Raw genomic sequence first — 22,615 nt, 5'->3', positions numbered from 1 at the left:
ATTAGGTGTCTTAGTATTTTGTTGAGGATCTCTATATCTGTATTCATAATGGATACTGATCTATAGTTCTATTTTCTTGCAATGTTATTGTCTGGTTTCTTTCAGGATAATACTGGTCTCCTTGTAAAATTAGTTGAGAAATGTTCTCTCATCTTCTATTTTTTTTGAAATGTTTGTGAAAAATTTGTGTTAATTTTTAAAAAAATGATTGGTAGAAGTCACCAGTGAAGTCATCTGGGTCTGGGCTTTTCTTTATGGAAACATTTATTTATTTATTCATTCATTTATTATTTATATTAAGTCTATATATGTTAAAAATTCAACACCACTTTGTTCTTATTAGTTTGTCTATTTTTTGTCTTTTAAAAGAGCTGAAAGAGGAGAGCAAGTATATATCTATAGAATTTTTATATTATCCTTATTTGCAATGTCTGGTTATTTTTGTTTCTTCTTGTGGATTAGAGTTACCATCTGATGTCATTTTTCTCACTCTATGTATATGAGCTCCCATCTGTCTCCTTTGTGCTGTTATTATGACAGATCTTTTCCGTATGTTATAGCCCAACAATAAAATTATCTTAATATTGTCCTTTGCATTAATTTAAAAAATCAATTAAGAGATTAAAAGGAGAAGAAATATGCAATTATTTTATGTCTTTCATGTTTACCTACATTTACTGTTAATTTTCTTAAAAAATATATGGATTTAAATAATTGTCTGGTATCACTGGCATTCTGTCTGAAGAACTTTAGTATTTCTTATATGGTGGGTTTACTAGTAAAGTATTCTTCCACTTTATCTTCATTTCTTAAAGATAGCCTTTCTTTATATGTAATTTTTGGCTGACATATTTCTCTTAACCAGTTTGAATATGTCAGTTCACTGACTTTTGGCCTCTGTAGTTTCTGATGAGTTGTCAGCTTCTAATCTTATCAAGGGTCCTTTATACATGAGGTTCTGCTTCTCTCTTGCTTTCAAGACATTCTTTGATTTTGGCTTTTGCAGTTTGATTATGATGTGGCTAGTATGGATCTCTTTGAATTTATCATATTTGGAATTCATTGAGCTTTTTGGATATGTGGACTAACGTTTTTAACCATCCTAATGTTTTCACCAGATTAATATTTTCAGCAATTATTTCTTTGAATATCTTTTCTGCCTTGTAGTCTCCTCTCCTATCTCTCATTATAGACATTTCTCCAAAGAAGATATACAGATTGCCAACAAACACATGAAATAATGTTTTCATTAACATTCTTGATGGTGTCCCACAAGTCTCAAAATCTTGTTAATTTTTGTTCATTCTTTTCTTCTATCTGTTTCTCAGAGTGGAAAAATCTCAATTATTCAATCTTCAAGTTTAATGCTTTTTTTCTTCTGCCTGTACTATCCTGTTGCTTTGTATTTTTACTGAATTTTACTTCAGTTTTTGTACTTTTCAACTCCAGAGTTTCTATTTGGCCTTTAGGAAAATTCTTTTGATATTTTATCTTTGTTGAGACATCATGTTCACACACTTCTTTAGTTCTTTCTAAAGATATGGTTTCTTTTAGTTTTTTGAACATATTTATAATAGCTGAGTTAAGCTTTTGTCTGTCTACTCTCTAGAATTCCTCAGGGACAATTTCCTTTGATTGTTTTATTTTTTTTCCTTGCATGTGGCATACTTTCTTGGTTATGTATATTTCTAATATTTTGTGTTACAAACTGGATATTTAAAATAATATAAGGCTATCCTAGAAATTAGATTTTCTCCTCCTTTCAGTTTATTGTTATTGCTGGTTGTTGTTGTTTGTTTGTTGACAGACTTTTCTAAACAAATTCTGTAGAGTTAAAAAATATTATTTATTAATTAATTAATTAATTTGCTGCATTGTGTCTTCGTTTCTGCATGCAGGCTTTCTCTAGCTGCAATGAGCTGGCACTGCTCTTTGTTGCAGTGCATGGGTTTCTCACTGTAGTGGCTTCTCTTCTTGCAGAGCATGGTCTCTAGGTGGGCAGGCTTCAGTTGTTGTACCATACAGGTAAAGTAGTTGTGGCATGTGGGTCCTAGAGTGCACAGGCTTCAGTTGTTGTGGTGCATGGGCTCAGTAGTTGTGGTGCACGGGCTTAGCTGCTCAGCAGCATGTGGGATCTTGCCAGAAAAGGGATTGAACCCATGACCCCTGCATTGGCAGGCGGATTCTTTTTTTTTTTTTTTAAAAATCTTTATTGGGGTATAATTGCTTTACAATGGTGTGTTAGTTTCTGCTTTATAACAAAGTGAATCAGTTATACATATACATATGTTCCCATATCTCTTCCCTCTTCCGTCTCGCTCCCTCCCACCCTGCCTATCCCACCCCTCCAGGCGGTGACAAAGCACCAAGCCGATATCCCTGTGCCATGCGGCTGCTTCCCACTAGCTACCTACCTTACGTTTGTTGTTGTTTCCATCTCTGGGCTATTGTAAATAGAGCTGCAACGAACATTTTCGTACATGACTCTTTTTGAATTTTGGTGTTCTCAGAGTATATGCCCAGCAGTGGGATTGCTGGGTCATATGGTAGTTCTATTTGTAGTTTTTTCAGGAACCTCCATACTGTTCTCCATAGTGGCTGAACCAATTCACATTCCCACCAGCAGTGCAAGAGTGTTCCCTTTTCTCCACACCCTCTCCAGCATTTATTGTTTCTAGATATTTTGATGGCCATGATGACCGGTGTGAGATAATATCTCCTTGTAGTTTTGATTTGCATTTCTCTAATGATTAATGATGTTGAGCATTCTTTCATGTGTTTGTTGGCACTCTGTACATATTCTTTGGAGAAATGTCTATTAAGGTCTTGTGCCCATTTCTGGATTGGGTTTTTTGATTTTTGTTTTTGAGCTGCATGAGCTACTTGTAAATTTTGGAGATTAATCCTTTGCCAGTTGCTTCATTTGCTAATATTTTCTCCCATTCTGAGGGTTGTCTTTTGGTCTTGTTTATGGTTTCCTTTGCTGTGCAAAAGCTTTGAAGTTTCATTAGGTCCCATTTGTTTATTTTTGTTTTTATTTCCATTACTCTAGGAGGTGGGTCAGAAAGGATCTTGCTGTGATTTATGTCATAGAGTGTTCTGCCTATGTTTTTCTCTAAGAGTTTGATGGTTTCTGGCCTTACATTTAGGTCTTTAATCCATTTTGAGCTTATTTTTGTGTATGGTGTTAGGGAGTGATCTAATCTCATACTTTTACATGTACCTGTCCAGTTTTCCCAGCACCATTTATTGAAGAGGCTGTCCTTTCTCCACTGTACATTCCTGCCTCCTTTATCAAAGGTAAGGTGACCATATGTGCGTGGGTTTATCTCTGGGCTTTCTATCCTGTTCCATTGATCTATCTTTCTGTTTTTGTGCCAGTACCATACTGTCTTGATTACTGTTGCTTTGTAGTATAGTCTGAAGTCAGGGAGCCTGATTCCTCCAGCTTCTTTTTTCGTTCTCTGGATTGCTTTGGCTATTTGGGGTCTTTTGTGTTTCCATACAAATTGTGAAATTTTTTGTTCTAGTTCTGTGAAAAATGCCAGTGGTTGTTTGATAGGGATTGCATTGAATCTATAGATTGCTTTGGGTAGTAGAGTCATTTTCACAATGTTGATTCTTCCAATCCAAGGACATGGTATATCTCTCCATCTATTTGTATCATCTTTAATTTCTTTCATCAGTGTCTTATAATTTTCTGCATACAGGTCTTTTGTCTCCTTAGGTAGGTTTATTCCTAGATATTTTATTCTTTTTGTTGCAGTGGTAAATGGGAGTGTTTTCATGATTTCACTTTCAGATTTTTCATCATTAATATATAGGCATGTGGCAGGTGGATTCTTAAGCACTGTGCAACCAGGGAAGTCCCTAATTCTGTACATTTTTAAGGCAAATTCTCTACAATCTTTGCTGTGTCTGGCTACTGAAATCTCTATCATGTTAGCCTCATGATCATTGAATGATTGAACAGAAATTGCCTGGAACCAAAAAGGTCTCACAATTTTTGTTGAGAGCATCTGGGTGCATGTTGTGGCAACAGTAGCCCGACAGTTTCAAATCTGCCTTAGACTTCATTTCTTTCCTACCAGAGCTTTTTTTTTTAACACCTTTATTGTAGTATAGTTGCTTTACAATGGTGTGTTAGTTTCTGCTTCATAACAAAGTGAATCAGTATACATATACATATGTTCCCATATCTCTTCCCTCTTGCATCTCCTTCCCTCCCATCCTCCCTATCTCAGCCCTCTAGGTGGTCACAAAGCACCAAGCTGTTCTCCCACTGCATTGTGGCTGCTTCCCACTAGCTATCTATTTTATGATTGGTAGTGTATATATGTCCATGCACTCTCTCACTGTGTCACAGCTTACACTTCCCCCTCCCTGTATCCTCAAGTCCATTCTCTAGTAAGTCTGTGTCTTTATTCCCATCTTACTGCTAGGTTCATCATGACCTTTTTCTTAATTTTCTTAGATTCTATATATATGTGTTAGCATATGGTATTTGTTATTCTTGTTCTGACTTACTTCACTCTGTATGACAGACTCTAGGTCCATCCACCTCACTACAAATAACTCAATTTCGCTTCCTTTTATGGCTCAGTAATATTCCACTGTATATATGTGCCACATCTTTTTATCCATTCATCCAATGATGGACACTTAGGTTGCGTCCATGTCCTGGCTATTGTAAATAGAGCTGCAATGAACATTTTGGTACATGACTCTTTTTGAATTATGGTTTTCTCAGGGTATATATCCAGTAGTGGGATTACTGAGTCGTATGGTAGTTCTACTTGTAGTTTTTTAAGGAACATCCATACTGTTTTCCATAGTGGCTGTATCAATTTACATTCCCCACAGCAGTGCAAGAGTGTTCCCTTTTCTCCACACCTTCTCCAGCATTTATTGTTTCTAGATTTTTGATGGCCATGATGACCAGTGTGAGATGATACCTCATTGTAGTTTTGATTTGCATTTCTCTAATGATTAATGATGTTGAGCATTCTTTCATGTGTTTTTTGGCACACTGTACATATTCTTTGGAGAAATGTCTATTTAGGTCTTGTGCCCATTTCTGGATTGGGTTGTTTGATTTTTGTTATTGAGCTGCATGAGCTGCTTGTAAATTTTGGAGATTAATGTTTCGTCACTTGCTTCATTTACAAATATTTTCTCCCATTCTGAGGGTTGTCTTTTGGTCTTATCTATGGTTTCCTTTGCTGTGAAAAAGATTTGAAGTTTCATTAGGTCCCATTTGTTTAGTTTTGTTTTCATTTCCATTACTCTAGGAGGTGTGTCAGAAAGGATCTTGCTGTGATTTATGTCATAGAGTGTTCTGCCTATGTTTTCCTCTAAGAGTTTGATAGTTTCTGGCCTTACATTTCAGTCTTTAATCCATTTTGAGCTTATTTTTGTGTATGGTGTTAGGGAGTGTTTTAATGTCATACTTTTACATGTACCTGTCCAGTTTTCCCAGCACCACTTATTGAAGAGGCTCTCTTTTCTTAACTGTATATTGTTGCCTCCTTTATCAAAGGTAAGGTGACCATGTGCAAGTGGGTTTATCTTTGGGCTTTCTATCCTGTTTCATTGATCTATATTTCTGTTTTTTTGCCAGTACAATACGGTCTTGATTACTGTAGCTTTCTAGTATAGCCTGAAGTCAGGGAATCTGATTCCTCCAGCTCGGTTTTTCGTTCTCAAGTTTGCTATGGCTATTCGGAGTCTTCTGTGTTTCCATACAAATTGTGAAATTTTTTGTTCTAGTTCTGTGAAAAATGTTAATGGTAGTTTGATAGGGATTGCATTGAATCTGTAGATTGTTTTGGGTAGTCTAGTCTTTTTCACAATGTTCACTCTTCCAATCCAAGAACATGGTATATCTCTCCATCTATTTGTACCATCTTTAATTTCTTTCATCAGTGTCTTATAATTTTCTGCATACAGGTCTTTTGTCTCCTTAGGTCGGTTTATTCCTAGATATTTTATTCTTTTTGTTGCAATTGTAAATGGGAGTGTTTTCTTAATTTCACTTTCAGATATTTCATCATTAGTGTATAGGAGTGCCAGAGATTTCTGTGCATTAATTTCGTATCCAGCTACTTTACCAAATTCACTGATTAGCTCTAGTAGTTTTGTGGTAGCATCTTTAGGATTCTCTCTGTATACTACCTTTTCATCTGCAAACAGTGACAGCTTTACTCCTTCTTTTCCAATTTGAATTCCTTTTATTTCTTTTTCTTCCCTGATTACTGTGGCTAAAACTTCCAAAACTATGCTGAATAATAGTGGTGAGAGTGGGCAACCTTGTCTTGTTCCTGATCTTAGTTTAAATGGTTTCAGTTTTTCACCATTGAACATGATGTTGGCTGTGGGTTTCTCATATTTAGCCTTTATTATGTTGAGGAAACTTCCCTCTATGCCTACTTTCTGGAGGGTTTTTATTATAAATCAGTGTTGAATTTTTTTGAAACCTTTCTCTGAATCTATTAAGATGGTCATCTTGTTTTTCCTCTTCAATTGGTTAATATGGTGTATCAGGTTGATTTATTTGTGTATATTGAAGAATCCTTGCCTTACTGGAATAAACCCCACTCGATCATGTTGTATGATCCTTTTAATGTGCTGTTGGATTCTGTTTCCTAGTATTTTGTTGAGGATTTTTGCATGTACGTTCATCAGTGATATTGGCCTGTAGTTTTATTTCTTTGTGTTATCTTTGTCTGGTTTTGGTATCAGGGTGATGCTGACCTCGTAGAATGAGTTTGGGAGTGTTCCTGCCTCTGCTATATTTTGGAAGAGTTTGAGAAGGATAGGTGTTAGCTCTTCTCTAAATGTTTGATAGAATTCGCCTGTGAATCTGTCTGGTCCTGGGCTTTTGTTTGTTGGAATATTTTTAATCACAGTTTCAATTTCAGTGCTTGTGATTTTTGTGTTCATATTTTCTACTTCTTCCTGGTTCAGTCTCGGCAGGTTATGCAATTCTAATAATTTGTCCATTTCTTCCAGGTTGTCCATTTTACTGGCATAGTTTTGCTTGTAGTAATCTCTCATGCTCTTTTGTATTTCTGCAGTGTCAGTTGTTACTTCTCCTTTTTCATTTCTAATTCTATTGATTTGAGGTTTCTCCCTTTGTTTCTTGATGAGTCTGGCTAATGGTTTATCAATTTTGTTTATCGTCTCAAAAAAACAGCTTTTAGTTTTATTCATCTTTGTATTGTTTCCTTCATTTCTTTTTCATTTATTTCTGATCTGATCTTTATGATTTCTTTCGTTCTGCTAACTTTGGTTTTGTTTTTTGTTCTTCTTTCTCTAATTGCTTTAGGTGCAACCTTAGGTTGTTTATTTGAGATGTTTCCAGTTTCTTAAGGTAGGATGGTATTGCTAAACTTCCCTCTTAAAGCTGGTTTTGCTGCATCCCAGATGTTTTGTGTCGTCATGTCTCCATTGTTATCTGTTTCTAGGTATTTTTTGAGTTTCCTCTTTGATTTCTTCAGTGATATCTTCGTTATTAATAATATATTGTTTAGCCTGCATGTGTTTGTATTTTTTCAGATCTTTTCCTGTAATTGATATCTAGTCTCATAGCATTGTGTTCAGAAAAGATACTTTATATGATTTCAATTTTCTTAAATTTACCAAGGCTTGATTTTTGCCCCAAGATATGGTCTATCCTGGAGAATGTTCCATGACCACTTGAGAAAATTGTGTATTCTGTTGTTTTTGGATAGAATGTCCTGTAAATATCAGTTAAGTCCATCTCGCTTAATGTATCATTTAAAGCTTGTGTTTCCTTATTTATTTTCACTTTTGATGATCAGTCCATTGATGAAGGTGGGTGTTAAAGTCCCCTACTATGATTGTGTTCCTGTCGATCTCCCCTTTTATGGCTGTTAGTATTTGCCTTATGTATTGAATTCTTCCTATGTTGGGTGCATAAATATTCACAATTGTTATATCTTCTTCTTGGATTCATCCCTTCATCATTATGTAGTGTCCTTCTTTGTCTTTTGTAATAGCCTTTATTTTAAAGTCTATTTTGTCTGATATGAGAACTGCTACTCCTGCTTTTTTTTGATTTCTGTTTGCATGGAATATATTTTTCCATCCCTTCACTTTCAGTCTGTTTGTATCCCTAGGTCTGAAGTGGGTCTCTTGTAGACAGCATATATATGGATCTTGTTTCTTTATCCATTCAGCCAGTCTGTGTCTTTTGGTGGGAGCATTTAATCCATTTACATTTAAGGTAAGTATCAATATGTATGTTCCTATTCCCATTTTCTTAATTGCTTTGGGATTGTTATTGTAGGTCTTTCCCTTCTCTTGTGTTTCTTGCATAGAGAAGTTCCTTTAGCATTTTTTGTAAAGCTGGTTCGGTGGTGCTGAACTCTGATGTTTTGCTTCTCTGTAAATTTTTTTAATTTCTCCATCAAATTTGAATGAGATCCTTGCTGGGTAGAAGAATAATCTTAGCTGTAGGTTTTTCTGCTTCATCACTTTAAATATGTCCTTCCAGTCCCTTCTGGATTACAGAGTTTCTGCTGAAAGATGAGCTATTAACCTTATGGGGATTCCCTTGTGTGTTATTTGTTGTTTTTCCCTTGCTGCTTTTAATATGTTTTCTTTATATTTAATTTTTGATAGTTTCATTAATATGTGTCTTGGCATGATTCTCCGTGGATGTATACTGTATGGGACTCTGTGTTTCCTGGACTTGATTAGCTCTTTCCTTTCCCATATTAGGGAAGTTTTCAACTATAATATCTTGAAATATTTTCTCAGGCCCCTTCTTTTCCTCTTCTTCTTCTTTGACCCCTATAATTCAAATGTTGGTGAGTTTAACGTTGTTCTTTCCCTTCTCTTGTGTTTCTTGCATAGAGAAGTTCCTTTAGCATTTTTTGTAAAGCTGGTTCGGTGGTGCTGAACTCTGATGTTTTGCTTCTCTGTAAATTTTTTTAATTTCTCCATCAAATTTGAATGAGATCCTTGCTGGGTAGAAGAATAATCTTAGCTGTAGGTTTTTCTGCTTCATCACTTTAAATATGTCCTTCCAGTCCCTTCTGGATTACAGAGTTTCTGCTGAAAGATGAGCTATTAACCTTATGGGGATTCCCTTGTGTGTTATTTGTTGTTTTTCCCTTGCTGCTTTTAATATGTTTTCTTTATATTTAATTTTTGATAGTTTCATTAATATGTGTCTTGGCATGATTCTCCGTGGATGTATACTGTATGGGACTCTGTGTTTCCTGGACTTGATTAGCTCTTTCCTTTCCCATATTAGGGAAGTTTTCAACTATAATATCTTGAAATATTTTCTCAGGCCCCTTCTTTTCCTCTTCTTCTTCTTTGACCCCTATAATTCAAATGTTGGTGAGTTTAACGTTGTCCCAGAAGTCTCTGAGTCTGTCCTCAGTTCTTTTCATTCTGTTTTCTTTATTCTTATCTGCATTAGTTATTTCCACTATTTTATCTTCCAGTTCACTTATCCATTCTTCTGCCTCAGTTATTCTGCTATTGATCCATTCTAGAGTATTTTTAATTTCATTTATTGTGTTCTTCATCATTGCTTGTTTCCTCTTTAGTTCTCATGTTCCTTTTAAATGTTTATTGCATTTTATCTATTCTATTTCCAAGATTTTGGATCATCTTTACTATCATTATTATGAATTATTTTTTTGGTATACTGCCTATTTCCTCTTCATTTGTTAGGTCCGGTGGGTTTTTACCTTGCTCCTTCATCTTCTGTGTGTTTTCATGTCTTCTCATTTTGTTTATCTTACTGTTTTTGGGGTCTCCTTTTTGCAGGCTGCAGGTTCATAGTTCCTGTTGTTTTTGGTGTCTGTCCCCAGTGGCTAAAGTTGGTTCAGTGTGTTGTGTAGGCTTCCTGGTGGAGGGGACTACTGCCTGTGTTCTGGTGGATGTGGCTGGATCTTTGCTTTCTGTTGGGCTAGTCCATGTCTGGTAGTGTGTTTTGGGGTATCTGTGGCCTTATTATGCTTTTACGCAGTTTCTCTGCTAATGGGTGGTGTTGTGTTCCTGTCTTTCTAGTTGTTTGCCATAGGGTGTCTAGCACTATAGCTTGCTGCTCGTTGAGTGAGGATGGGTGTTGGTGTTGAGTTGGAGATCTCTGGGTTTTCGCCATTTGATATTATGTGGAGCTGGGAGGTCTCTGGTGGCCCAATGTCCTGAATTTGGCTCTCCCATCTCAGAGGCACAGCACTGACTCCTGGCTGGATCTCCAAGAGCCATTCATCCATATGACTCAGAATAAAAGGGAGAAAATATAGAAAGAAAGAAAGAAAGAAAGAAAGAAAGAAAGAAAGAAAGAAAGAAAGAAAGGAAGAAAGGAAGGAAGGAAGGAAGGAAGGAAGGAAGGAAGGAAGGAAGGAAGGAAGAAAGAAAGAAAGAAAGAAAGAGGATAAAATAAAATAAAGTAAGATAAAATAAAATAAAGTTATTACAATAAAAATATTTATTAAGAAAAAAATTTTTAAATGTAAAAAAAATGAAAATGGATGAAGAGAACCCTAAGAGAAATGGTGAAAGCAAAGCTATACAGACAAAATCCCCCACAGAAGCAAACAGATACACTGTCACTAAAAGAGGAAAAGGGAAAAAAAAATATATCCCACTCCCAAGGTCCGCCTCCTCAATTGGTGATTATTCATTGTCTATTCAGGTATTCCACAGATGCAGGGCACATCAAGTTGTTTGTGGAGCTTTAATCCGCTGCTTCTGAGGCTGCTGGGAGAAAATTTCCTTTCTCTTCTGTGTTCACACAGCTCCTGGGGTTCAGCTTTGGATTTGGCCCAGCGTCTGCATGTGATGGCCTGAGGGCGCCTGTTCTTCACTCAGACAGGATGGGGTTAAAGGAGCAGCTGATTTGGTGGCTCTGGCTCACTCATGCCTGGGGGAGGAAGGGGTACGGATGTGTCGCGAGCCTGTGGCGGCAGAGGCTGGCGTGACATTGCACCAGCCTGATGCATGCCATGTGTCCTCCCGGGGAAGTTTTCCTTCGATCATGGGACCCTGGCAATGGTGGGCTGTACAGGCTTCTGGGAGGGGAGGTGTGGATAGTGACCTCTGCTTGCACACAGGCTTCTTGGTGTCTGCAGCAGCAGCCTTAGCATCTCATGCCCATCCCTGGTGTCCAGGTTGATTCCTGCGACTTGCGCCCATGTCTGGAGCTCCTTTCAGTGGCACTGTTAATCCCCTCTCGTTGCACACCAGGAAACAAAAAGGGAAGAATAAGTGTCTTGCCTCTTCGGTAGCTCCAGACTTTTTCCCGGACTCCGTCCCGGCTAGCTGTGGCACACTAGCCCCCTTCAGGCTGCATTCACGCCTCCAATCCCTGTGATCTGACCTAAGTCCAAGCCTCAACTCCCAGCCCACCCCCGTCCTGGCAGGTGAGCAGACAAGCCTCTGGGGTTGGTGAGTGCTGGTCGGCCCCGATCCTCTGTGCGGGAATCTCTCCACTTTGCCCTCCGCACCCCTGTTGCTGCACTCTCCTCCGCTGCTCCGAAGCTTCCCTCCTCTGCCACCTGCAGTCTCCGCCCACGAAGGGGCTTCCTAGTATGTGGAAACCTTTCTTCCTTCACAGCTCCCTCCCACTGGTGCAGTTCCCATCCCTATTCTTTTGTTTCTGTTTATTCTTTTTTCTTTTTACCTACCCAGGTACGTGGGGAGTTTCTTGCCTTTGGGAGTTCTGAGGTCTTCTGCCAGCTTTCAGTAGGTGTTCTATAGGAGCAGTTTGATGTGTAGATGTATTTCTGATGTATCTGTGGTGAGGAAGATGATCTCCGCATCTTACTCTTCTGCCATCTTCCTTCCAATCCCCCAGAGTTTTAAGTTTGATCAGAGATGAGATCTCATTGTCTTCTCAGGTCTTTCTTGAGCTTGTGCACAGCTCTGGGCATGCATATAGACCTACACATGTGTATACTTCTAGATTTTGAGCAATATAGTGCTAGATTTCTAGAACTTTTCAAAGTCCCTTTTGGACTTACCATTCCATAAATTTTCCTTCTAAACATTTTGATTAGGTTATTGTCTCTCCCAGTTGATATTTGCCACTTGAGGCACATGTGTTCTTAAATAATTACTGTTAATATTTCTGAAAAACTGTTCCAGGGAAAATCATGTTCACACTGGGAGATCTCTGGGTCAGTTTAAACAAGCCCTGTTGGTGGTATTTTCCAGGGAATGTCCAGACAGATCCAATAGTAATAATTCTCTGGGAATGCGGCTTTGGAAGGACCCAAACCTTAGCTTGGCCTTTCTAGTAGTGGTCAGGCTGCTAGTTTCCACTGTGGTTCCAGGTTATTTGTTGTCAAGAGTGCTGCAGGTCTCGGGAAAGAGTTACAGAAATAGAGCAAATTAAAACATCAGAAAGCACACTATTCTTCACAAGAGTTAGCCATTTTTCTCTAAGAAATATTCCATGGATTGTGGCAAGTGTTTAGTCAATTTCCAGAGTACTGAAAAAGTTGGTTTTGACACTTTTTCCAATGTTCTTATTGCTTTTATCCAGGAGAGCACTTTAAGAGGTCCTTATTCTGCCATTTTGAATCTATTGTACTTAGAATGAATCAATCTTCTTTAATGTGTAGATTGATATTTTTCATCAAGTTTAGGACATTTTCATTCATTGTTTCTTTGTATAAGCTTTTGCCCCTTTATCTTTCATCTTTGTTTCTTGTATTTAATTATGTGTCATGCACTTAATAATATCCCATATTTCTCTGAGGCTCCATTCATTTATCCTCCTTTTTTCTCTCTGTTCTTCAGATTGCATAACTTCTATCAATCTATCTTCAGTTTTACTTATTCCTTTCTCGGCCAGTTCAGATATATTTTTGAGCTCCTGTAGTGATTTTTTTTCTTTTTGCTATTGCAGTTTTTATCTCCAGAATTTTCATTTTTAATATAATTTCAACAGTTTACTGATATTCTCTATCTTATGATAGAAGGAAAGTCGTAACACTTTCCTTCAATTCTCTCAAAATGTTTTCCTTTAGTTGTTTGAATATATTTATAATAGCTGTTTTGAAATATTTATCTGCTGAGTGCAACATCGTGCTTTCCTCAAAGGAAATTTCCATTGCTTGTTCTTTTTACTATTTATAGGACTCATTTTCTTGTTTCTTTGCATGTATCATAATTTTTTTAAACTGAACAATTTTAAATAATATGCTGCAGCAATTCCAGATGCTGAAATGGCCTCCTCCTTGGGCCTTGTTTGTTTGTTTGATTGCTTAATTTTTTTAGTGACTTGGCTAAGTTAGTTCAGTGAAGTCTATTTCTATTGCAGTGTGAAGCAGAAATTTTTCTTCAGAAGGCACAGCTTTAGGCATACATATTGTCTTCCTTACCAGTAGTACCACTTTAGATTTTTAGCCTAGAAAATTTGGAGGATATCACATTAATCAAGGAGTAGACTCACGGAGGGCATCATATTCACTGCCGTTTGGGATGCATTGACTCTCAGAGGGAACTATATTGTAGACAATTTTGATAAATGTATTTTGGAGTTATGTGTTTATCATAAGAGTACAGATTTTAATTTTGATGATATTACCAAGGAGCAGTAAAGAGAAAAGAAGGGAGGTTTAATAATGTTATGTTTTTCAACACTGAGATTTAAGACTTGAAGGAGGAAAAGGAACAAGCAATAGATTTTTTTAAGAGCAATGAGAGGTAGGGCAGCATTGATAATGCAGTTATCAAACCACAGAGAGCATTTCATGAAATGTGGAAAATGGTAACTAACATTTACTGCAAGTTTATTGTGTTAAGGCACTTTAAATGAGCAATTGAGCCATTACATTAAATTCTCAGAATCGGCCTAAGGAGTAAATGAATTATCTCTGTTTTATAGATGAAGTCACTGAAGCTCAGATGAGTAATATAACTTATCTATGATAACCCAGCTAATATGTGGCAACAAAGGGTTTGAACATAGATATATCTGAACCTAGACCTAATTTCTTGCCCATGGTGTCTTCATACTGGTTAACCATGTCAAATGTCAGACAGTTCAATAAGATATTGAAGAATGATCCATCAGAATGGGTGATTATGATGCATTTTACAACTTTTATTAGACAAATTTTAGAACAGGAGAGGGAGTAGAAGCCAGATTTGGGGGATTTGATTTATAGAATGAGCACAGAGAATGTTGTTGGCATAAAGAAAGTGGAATTATTCAAGCGAGGAAGAAAAAAGGTTAGCAGTATATAATTGAAATAACTTTGGAGGCAGGCTATACTGAGTTCAAATACTGTCTTTGCCAGTCATTTAATCTTGGGCTCATTAACTAACTTCTTTGAATGTCAGTTTCCTCATGTGTAAAATAGAAATTCCTATCTTGCAATATTGCTGTGAGGATTACAGATAATGGATGTAAAATACTTTATATATTAGGCATTTATTCATTGAAGGAATTGAGATAGGATTTATGATGCAGAAGGGGCTAGTGTTGTAAGAGGAGGTAGTCTAAAGTATTTTACCCAGTAGCTATTATTATTATTCCCAGTAATGGTCCTTACATTTTGGGGGAGATCCCATACTTCTTTCAGAATTTGATGGAAGCTTTGAATTCTCTTCTAAAAAATTTCATATACACACAAATGTTAAAGGTAACTTCCATGGCTTCACTGGTCCAATGAAGGTTAAAAAAATAATAATTTACATGTATTGAATGTTTACTATATGTCAGATACTACTATAAGTTTTTCATATACATTAACTTATGTTCATTTTAAGATGAAGAAATAGGCTCAGAGAGATTAAGAAACTTGCCTAAGGTCACACAGCTAGTAAGTAGGAGGGCTAGGATTCAAACCCAAGCCACTCTACTATGTTGCTTTATAAATTCATATGTTGAAAATGCCACATATAAAATGACATTATTTACAGAAAAAATTTCAACAGCAAAAAATTATAAACCACCTAAACCACCAGTAGAGAAGAATTAAATTAATTATTATACAGTCAAAATTGTCAAAAATTATTGGTACCTACTTATTTTTACAGATAGGCAATTATGTCTAAGATAATTTACTAAGTGGAAAATCAAGGTGCAGATGAATGTATATAGTTTACTGCTTTCTTGTATTAAAAATGAGAGAAAACATATATATGTATGTGCTTGTATGTGCATAGAGTATCTGTGAAAGCATAAATAAGAACCTAAATATGGTAGTTGCCTCTGAAGGAGGGAAGCTGAGTAAATCTGATCTCAGCCTGCATTGTATACTAGCGCTAAGTATGTACATCCCTAACTTTCTAAATTAGATTTTAAATTCCTGAAGAGCAAGGACTTGTCTTATTCATCACTGAATCCACCCAAACATAGCCTAGCACAGGGTCTTGCAATTAGTGAATGCTCAATTAACATAGCTACTCTGAATTCAAATGAATAAAGGAAAGTACTCTGAATTCAAATGAATAAAGGATAGTAAAGACAGAGGAGATAGCAAAGAGAATACCAAAGGTACATTTGAAGACAGCCAAAAAGGCTCTACAGAGAACCTGTAACTTTCATGTTAATGCTAGAATAATATGATATAGATGTTATCAGTTGATTCCCAGTATGAATGTTTAACTATGTCTATAGTTATTTAGTCATAACATTTTGACTGAATTTTTAAACAATTCCTTATGAATCCCTATGAAACATGATTTGAGACAAAGATTCTTAAGGTGTGGTCTACAGATCCCTGGAGGTGCTGAGACTCTTTCAGTGGGCCCTCAAGGTCAAAACTATTTTTATAACAATACTAAGACATTTTTACTTTTTCACTGTATTGACATTTGCACTGATGGTACAAAACATATGGAGGGTAAAAATGCTGATGCCTTAATATAAATCAAAGCAGTTGTGTCAAAGTATTCTAGTATTCTTCACTGCCATATATTTATGTGTAGAAAAAGCAGTTTCACTTAAGAATGTCCTTGATGTAGCAACAAAATTATTAATTTTATTAAATCTTGACCCTTGAGTACAAGTCTTTTAATGTTTTGTGTAAAAAAATAAGAAGTATATATAAAGTACTTCTGCTGCACATCGAAGTATAATGGTTGTCTCAAAGAAAAGCACTTGTAAATTATTTAAGGTTTATGCTGAACTAGACACTTTTTCATGGGACACAATTTTTACTTGAAAGAAATTATAGTTGTTCAGATTTGCGTATTTGGCAGACATTTCTTAGAAATGATCAAAGTAAACCTGTGGCTTCAAGGAAAAACAACTGGCAAGTATTTGTTGCCAATATTAAAACTTGAGTTTTCAAGTACATTAGAAATTGGACAACTTGCACCCATCATCATGTACTTGACAGCTTCCTATTACTTACAGACTTTTCTGATGAAACCGGTGGTGATTGTAGCAGATGTGCTGCATTTTTGATTCTGTATAGTGAACTGTATCAAGAGTAGCATAATTCCATGAACCAATATGTTCCAAGAGACCAATGCAAGTAGTTACAAATAATGCACGACTAAAAGACCAATTCAAAATACAAGATATATCAATGAATTTTAATAAAATAGAGTAGGAAAAGTTCCTTGATGTGCTTTCAGAATCCACATTGCAATTATCCTGTAAAAGGCTACTTCTAGTTTAGTTTTCGTATTGTAACAAAGAATATGTGCACTCAAATGAAAGGATTATTAAAATGCTCACCTTTTTTCATCTCATCCACATGAGACCATATTTTTTCTCCTAAATTACAACTGAAACAATATATCATAACAGATTGAATGCAAAAATAAATATATGAGAATCCAGCTTTGTTCTGTTAAAGAGGTTTGCAAAAATGTAAAACAATGTCACTCTTCTCATTATTTTTTAGTAAATTAGTTATACCTCATAAAATATATGCTAATTATGTTAACATACAATGTATTTATTATTTCAGGTGGATTAATAAATTATAACTTTTATCGAAGTATATTTGATTTACAATATTGTGTTAGTTTCAAGTGTACAGCAAAGTGATTCAGGTATCATTTTCAGATTATATTCCATTATAGGTTATTAAAATACATTGAATATAGTTTTCTGTGTTATACAGAAAATCCTTGTTGTTTCTTTATTTTATGTATAACTTTGTATCTGATAGTCCAATACTCCTGATTTGTGCCTTCCCCACACTCTCTTCCCTTTGGTAACCATAAGTTTGTTTTCTATGCCATCAATTTTAAATGTCTAATATGTGAAATATTGATAGCGTTGACTTGAAACAAATAGACTGCCAGATATCTCTGCAGCAAAATGAGTTTATCAGGATCAACAGAGAATTGCAATTTGGGGTCTGTAAGCATGATAAGCTAAGTGCAAGTCCCCACACAGAAAGGGAAGGAGAGTGTTTTATAGAGAAGAAAAGAAAGTTTGGAGGGTCATAGTAAACAGCAAGTCCATGGCTTTTCATTCACTGAGTACTTGCCAGGAAAGAAGAGGAGTCTTTCTTCTTCCTGCTGGGCTCAGTTGCAGTTGCAGAGCATGAGAGCTCCACCTTCTGGACTACGAACTCTATTTAATTGAAGTTTTCGTTTATTAGTTATTTACAATAGATACAACCCATATAAGCAAAAGCTTTTTGGGATCCTAAATAAGTTTTAAGAGTGTAAAGCGATCTGAGACAAAAAGCTTGAGAATTGCTTATTTGAAGATTTTGATTTAATTGCTGATTTGAGGAAGCTTTGTTTCTTGTCAATGCCTGAAATTCCAAACACTTGGAATCCATTCTCATGTGTTTGCAGTGCCCAAATCCTAAAAACCCTTCCTGTTTTAGTATTAAATATATAATCACATCAAATTCTTTTGTGACAACAGGAACCCAGAGGGTCTGGAAAAGCACCCTATCCTAGGAGAGAAAGCTGAACAGAAAGGCCAGAAAAGGAAGGTAGGGCACAAATATAGCCTTCACTTATTCCATCATGTTCTCAATGGTCAGTCTTAGTGATATTTATAAAGTTAGTAAACTTCATAGCAAGGAACCCAAAATAAGAAACCTAGAGAAGAAATACCTTTTCTCATCCCTTGTCCTCTTGCCCATTGTTCATGGCTTTGACTATATAGAAACCAAATAGATGACCAAGAATTTTGGGAAAGCTTATCATTCATGTTAATTCACAATATGTATATACAACCAACCAGTTAGCTGAAGGAACCCTCTTCTTGTGGAAATTTTCTGAAATACATTTCTTTAGAAATTCACATCCTGTGAGACTAACCATTTCCCTTTTCAGGACTGTGGGTGCCTCACAGGGGATCTCAAGATGTTGCTCTGTGCTAATATCTGTCTCCAAAACAAGCCTCTAGGGTTCAGGAAAATTAACTCCTCTTCCAGTTACAAAGTAAGGTTTTCTCATTGAAGAAAGATACTTTAGTGTGTGACTCAAAAACGTTTTAGTGAAAAGTATGAAAAAATTAAACCCCTTCAAAGACTAATTTGTTCCTACTTGTGAAGATTTGTTTCCCCTTTCATTTTACTGATTACAGTTTTAAGTGCTCTTTTAAGAAAACTAATTCTTTTGAAATTACTCTTTATCTTCATTCTTACTGTCACTGCCCTAATCCATGCTCTTGTTACCTTAAATTTAAATTATTGGTATTTCCTTCAATAGGTCTCTCCACCTCCTGTTTTGTCTCTTCTCCAATGCATTCTGTGCACCTTTGTCTCAGCAATCCTTCATGGAGTGGAAGAAAAGAGGTTGGGCTCTGGAGCCAGACATACTTGGGTCTGAATCTTGCCTCTCTCACTTATTTGTTGTATGATATTAGGAAATTTAATTACCCTCTCTGTGTTTTAATTTGCTTGTAGGTAGGATAAGACATAATATTAGTCCCTACTCCTTAGGATTTTTCTGAGGATTAAGTGAGAGGATGTGTGTAAATTGCCTAGAATGGTGACTAGTACATAGAAAGTACACAATAAATAAGAGTTTTTAATCTCCCTCTCTCAGCTCTGTTTAAAGCCCATCAATGATTTCCTATATCCTGTGACTTCTATACTCTTAAGTTCTTCTTTATATGGTTTCACTCTCTGAGTTTCTTTCCTGCTGTTCCCTAGCATGCCCTATGCTTTAGTCAAGATTTTGTCCTCCCTATCACACAAATAGTATGTTTACTCTTCATTTACATGCTTGGCAATATTTCTTCTCTCTCCTGGAGTCCCTTGACTTCCTCTTTCTCTTTAAGCTGGTATTTGCCAAATTTCAGATATGCATATGTCTCTTTTGTTATGTTCAGATATGCATATGTCTCTTTTGTTATGTCTACTTACCCTCTATACTATTATTTGTATGTGTGTTGTTTAATCACACTTTTAAAAACTTAGCTACCTACTTCAGCCTCATCCTAAGTAGTATTATGAATGAAATCATAGATGTGAAGTGCTAATTTTATTACATCTAAAGCCTAAAAACAAATGTGTAACTTGAAAATGTTTAAACAGCAATTCCTTGTACCACCACAAATAACCTTGCATGCCTCCAGTGGGACATGTTTCACCCATTGGGAATACTACCGAAACCAAATTTGTCTGTTGAGCAAAGACAAGCCAACCTTCCCCAACAGGTTTTACCCATACTGAACTCATTTTAACTTCCACACAATTTAATAGCAAATCATACTGTTTATGCTTTCTATGTTATGTTTTCTAATTATTTTATGGAGTGATTAACCTGTCACTTAAACTGTATACTCTTGGAAGACAGAAGACATATTTTATGCTTCTGGATTCCACTCTTCCCACTCAGCATCCCCAAATTGATTGTTGTTATAGCTTCTTAAGTACTTATTGAAAGATTAGTTTTCAAAAGTGCAAGAATAATCTGTGTTTACAGAATCAGATATGGGAAACTCTTGAAGACAGTTTATCTAAAGCAATTAATACTCACTAATTCTAATGCAAAAGGAATTGAGATCACAACTCACTCTTTCCTCTTTTTATTCCCACTTTTTGTTATACTATTGTTCCAGAAAAAATTGAAGATGGTTTAAAAGGATGCATACTATAGCAAGATAATATAAATACAAAATAGGTGGAAAATAATAAAGAAAAACGGACAAGGATGTAAAATTAGAGCCATGAAAGAAAAGCACACCATAAAAATATCTCCAAACTTGCAGCCAGCCGACTATAAATTAGTTCCAGGGTTTTCAGCAGATTATATTAAAAAAGACACATGACACAATTATCAGTATCTGTTAAGAATCAAATCAAACCAATTGCTTAGGAAAAATCTAGCTCTTCCCAATACTAAGATCAGGTAGTATTATTGGGTCCTCCTAGAAAACACAGTATATTGTAATAAATAATGTCCTCAACAACAGCTATCACACCTAATTTACTGTTACTGTTAGAGAAGACCTAAAAGCCTTTGAAGCACAGACTCGTAAACTTTCCTAGGCCTAGGGAAGATATGATGTACCAGTTAAACTTTGAAAGGATACATAAGAGAGAAGGGAAGAGTTCAGAAGTATAGGCAAAGTGGGGCAGCTGTACTGTTTTTTAGACTTCTATGACTGGATATTTATTACTTGGTTTAAGATGATAATGATTCTTAGACTATCAGTCATACTCAATAACTAAAGTCTCTCTTCTAAAAGTTAATTGGAGACGATTGTGAAATTATCTGCTTTTTTTGGTTTGTCTACAGATTTACTCCTTTAATTAACACTAAAAACTTTACCTAAGTTGAAATGTTCTTTGCCTAAACTGGGTCACTGTCTTCTGAGCTACTTTTGCTTCCCTTTTTAGAACCAATGAAAGGAGAAGACACTTGCATGCAAGAGAGCAATGAGGTAAGCTGGCAAGCTATTTTCTTAGCAATGTTAAGATGTTGTCTGGGAAATGAAAGTGGGCAGCCGTGACAGTAGCTAATTGTCAAGAAAGGGGTCATTTTATCCTTTTGTCCCAGGGTTTGGCTTTAAAGATCAACAGGTCTGGAACTTTCTTTGGCCAGAGAAGGATCATAGCCTAGGAAAACTGGCTTATACTGCCCAAACTCAGAAGGGATGGATTTGTAACAGAAAGCCAATTTAATAATTTATATTGAAGACCAGAACTGCCAAATGGACTGAAATGTGTGTTGGCCTATCAGTGTATTCTTTCAGTAAGGGTGCCAAGTCAGAAAACTAAATTAACAACAGATTGGAGCTGGATAAATATATGGAATCAGAATTAAGAAGGGGATTGCAAGGTCAGGCACGTTTCATTTGATATACCTCAGCCAGGATGGGTACCCTCTTCCTTTACCAGTTCTCACAAGTCATGGCCTTTTCATCAATCAGTTCAAGTTCTCAGTTCCTAGTGCTGAAAGTGTCTCTTTTCCATCTCTTGATGTCCTTGAAATTTATATTAGTGATCTCTGAGTGTTGGGTGTGGCTCTATCTAGTTCTTGAATGATTCTAGTTTTACAAGAAGAGCATGTTGCAGATCCAGGTTGCCCTTCTACAAAAATGTTGTCATCAACTTTAATGAGTCTTATCCATAAATCCAGATGCTACTGTTTGATCTAACCCACAGTACTTTCTTTTCTCCTTTGTTATGGTTATTACCCAGAAGCTCTTTGCAGCTCTAGGCCCTGGGTTCTGAATGTAGCTTCCTCACATGCACACAGAGGTTTGTGCTGGTTTGCAAGCCTTGTTTCTCAGAACTACTCTCAGACTTGGCTGATACTATAGTCCGCAAGTGTATGATCTTTCTTTACTTGCAACCTTATAAAGGCTCCACAGACAAAGACTAAACCTTAGTACACTGGAGGGAGACTGAAATATATATGGTTCATTTATTTATTCATTCATTATTTGAATATTTTTTTTCATTCATTCCTTCACATTCATTCAACAAACATTCATGAAAGTACCTCGTGCTGGACTAGTTGGAAATGCAGGGATAAGTCAGACATGATCTTTGCCCTGAAGCAGTTTGCAATACACTAAGAGGATAAGAAATGTATAAAAATAAACAAACTACACATTAAATTATAAGCCTTGAGATGAGAGGTTGTGGAAATGTACTCCAAATGCAGAGAATAGCTTAAGCAAAGGTAGTCTTACTGCTGTTAGTTCTGACATGTACTTTTTATTTTTGGCACTACTTCATAAGTTTATTGAAGGTAAAGTTTATTTTTCTATAGCTTTATCATTAAACTTTTTTAAACCCTCACAATTTAAACATAAGTCAAAATTATAAATAGTACCTTCCTAAATTTACATCATAATTAAAATTCCCAAAGTTCAATAAAATAATAAATCACAAGTTGAACAAACTCAATTTAAGAAAATGTAATGGGAGTTGGAGAATATTCTCTGACAGGTATTCTTGAGGTTTTCTCACTCTTTCTCTCTCAGGATTGAAGGAGTTGCAGTTCTTGTTCTTAGGTAAACTCTCTTCAGAGTTTGCCTCAGAATCCCATCCTGCCATAGAGCCTACTGGAATCTAATGAGATGGATAGGCATGTGGGTTGTAGTTGAAAGAGATAGGGTAAGAAACCGTGAAACCATGAGGAAGGCCAGTATACAGTCATTATTTAGTTTTGAACACCCTTTAGCTCTCTGCTCTTTGAATCTCTTTGCACGAATGAAGTAAAAACTAAATGA

This window comes from Neophocaena asiaeorientalis, unplaced genomic scaffold (assembly GCF_003031525.2).
Source record: "Neophocaena asiaeorientalis asiaeorientalis breed wild unplaced genomic scaffold, Neophocaena_asiaeorientalis_V1.1 scaffold222, whole genome shotgun sequence".
Lineage (NCBI taxonomy): Eukaryota > Metazoa > Chordata > Mammalia > Artiodactyla > Phocoenidae > Neophocaena > Neophocaena asiaeorientalis.
This window is presented reverse-complemented; position numbering follows the sequence as displayed.